Genomic DNA, 2,681 nt, shown 5'->3' with positions numbered 1-2,681 from the left:
CGCTGCCCGCTGGAACGGGGAGGTGGACGTCGTCTTCATCAACAACCGAACGTGTGACCGAGTACGGAGGTGCTGCCCGTTCGTGGCGCCGGAACCGATCGTGATCAAGATCTTCTACGCGCTTTTGCAAGCGGCAAGTGAACGTCTACCGCAGCAACAAGAGCCTCATCTTGTAGGCTTTGGAATCTCTTCAAGGGTGAGACTCGATACCCCCTCGTTGCTACCGTCTTCTAGATTGCATCTTGGCTTGGATTGCGTGTTCGCGGTAGGAAATTTTTTGTTTTCTATGCAACGTTATCCTACGGTTCCTTGATCACCACCATCACCTGCAGCAGTTTCATTGACACCAGCCCTATTGCCAGAGGGAGGAGTTGGCTCAAAAAGCTCTCTAGTGTACTGAAATTCATAAAAGCCTTTTTTATCTCACCAATCCGGTATTAGGTACCAAGGAGAGGTCCTGGCAGCCAATCTTCACTCTCACATAAGCAAAGTTTCTCAAGCAGTTTTTGTCCAACCCCAAAGGTTTCCCTACAAGGCTTGCAGCATAATATGCAGTTGACTTGCTTCTGAATCTCATTGGGATCCCTTTGATTCTGAACCAGGCTTCCTGCATTACACTTATAGGCTCAATGTCTCCAGACCATCTTTCTATGTTAATAATTTCTTCAGGGACAGTTCTCATAAATAGTTTCCCAAAGTGAGATAACTCTTCAATTGCTTTTGCAGATGGAAATCTTGTTCTGAACTCTATAGGGGACACTACTTTTGCAAAGAACCTCCAGTTAATCTTCACGCGTCGGCCCAAACATCAAACTCGTGCTCAATATCTCTGCATGTCACCTCACCTTTCTCAACAGTGATATGGGCATAATTCATCTGATCTAAAGGGGGAGACTCAAGCTCAGCAGCAGGAATGGAATAAACGCCAGAGCCAAACTCCTCACTACCATAGTAAGGAGCAACATATTCCCAAGGTTCCCTTTCTTGACAGACCTCAATCAGATGGTTCAACCCACATCTACTACAAACAACAGGAGCAGGAACAGTTCGTTGTTGTCTAGCAATAGTTGCAGCGGGAGCCGTCACCAATGGTGGTACAGAGGATCCCATTGGATCAGGAACAGACGACAGGGAGCTAGATCTAGCTGTAACACGTTGCTGCTGCTGATTCTCTTGAGCAGGTTGATTTGGGAGCGTATTCACTGAAACCACAACATCATTCTGAGGAATATTAGAGGTATTACGACTTACATCAGGAGATCTGTTGCAGGAGGAAGGATTGGTGGAAACTCCAGATTGCATCTCAGATCTATGCGCCCAGCGGTCTCTGACGCGGGCTTCTTCCTCCAGGCGGTGCTTCTCAGAAAGAGCTCGTTCACGGGCGAGACGCTCGGTGTTACGAGTGGCTAGACGACGGCGTACCTCCACACGCCGACGCTCCTCTTCACGGAGTCTCTCTTGGTCAGCAAGGCGTCGATCTTCCTCGCGACGCCGATCATCTTCCCAGCGCCAGTTATCTTCACGGCGTCTTTCTTCTTCCCATCTTCGCTGCTCATTGCGTCGATCTGCTTCAGATCCAACATGAGGTCGGTTGCCGAAGTAGCCGCGCGGAGGGGAGCGGCCGCGCGGTGGAGATCTGCGAGGCGGCGATCTCCGAGGGCCTCCATACATGCGATCCATGACTGGTGGAGAAGCCGCAACAAGGGCGTAGGATCTGCGGTCACCGGATCTAACTCCTTGCTAGATTTGGGGAGGATTTGTGGGTGGGGAACGACGATTGTTGATTTGGGGATTAGGGTTTGGGACGAACACCACTCGCGCTCTGTCGGTCGATCTAGGGTTGAGTTGGATCGGATGGGATGCGAACTGCCGGATCTCTCCACGTCTCGCAGGTATACCCTCAATCAGGTGCACAGTGTTGGGCTGCGGCCCAACGCCCAGCATCGCCATGGATTGGCTCGGAGAGTCTCTACTACTCTGCGACCCAACGCGGATTACAACACACGCACGCACCGAGGGCGGCGTGGGCTGAAAATCACGCGCCCGAATCGAACCCAGCTGCGGCCCGATCCAAATTCTGAGATCATCGAAACAGAATCTCGCGCCAAAACAAAATTTCCCGATCAAATTCAAACTCCACGATCTAATCTTCTCCCCTTAACCAAATCTGATCCGAATCTGTGCGGACTACCCCTCTCCAACGAATCAAAAAACCATCCTGCGAGATCAAGGTAAACGAGGCAGACCAAGCCAAGGTGGGAGTTGAGGTTGGAGTTGGAGAGGACGAGCACGGAGCACGGGAGACGCACCGGAGGTGACTGCGGTGGCGGCGGCGGCGAAGGCGACGGTGAGGTCGCGGGAGCCGTGGGACGCGGGAGCCATCTTCCAAGATCTCGGACTCATTTCTAGAACTTTTACCATCATTCTTCGGAACAACAGTTTTTCCAGCGCAGCCAGCACAATATTGTTACTTCCAGCCCCACAACTATGTAACCCAAAAAATCTAGAAAAACTAACATCTCAACTGTCACACATGCTAGTCTTTATTCGTGATTAGTATTGGGGTGTCGTCCGATCAGCGAGACAAGGCCACAGTAGTACAGTAGTATATACTACTACTCCATTAAGTAAGTAAAGCAGAACCTCTATCGTACGCCGCCTGCACCAATCCATCCAGCGAT

The sequence above is a fragment of the Lolium rigidum genome, chromosome 6 (genome assembly GCF_022539505.1).
Source record: "Lolium rigidum isolate FL_2022 chromosome 6, APGP_CSIRO_Lrig_0.1, whole genome shotgun sequence".
NCBI lineage: Eukaryota > Viridiplantae > Streptophyta > Magnoliopsida > Poales > Poaceae > Lolium > Lolium rigidum.
This window is presented reverse-complemented; position numbering follows the sequence as displayed.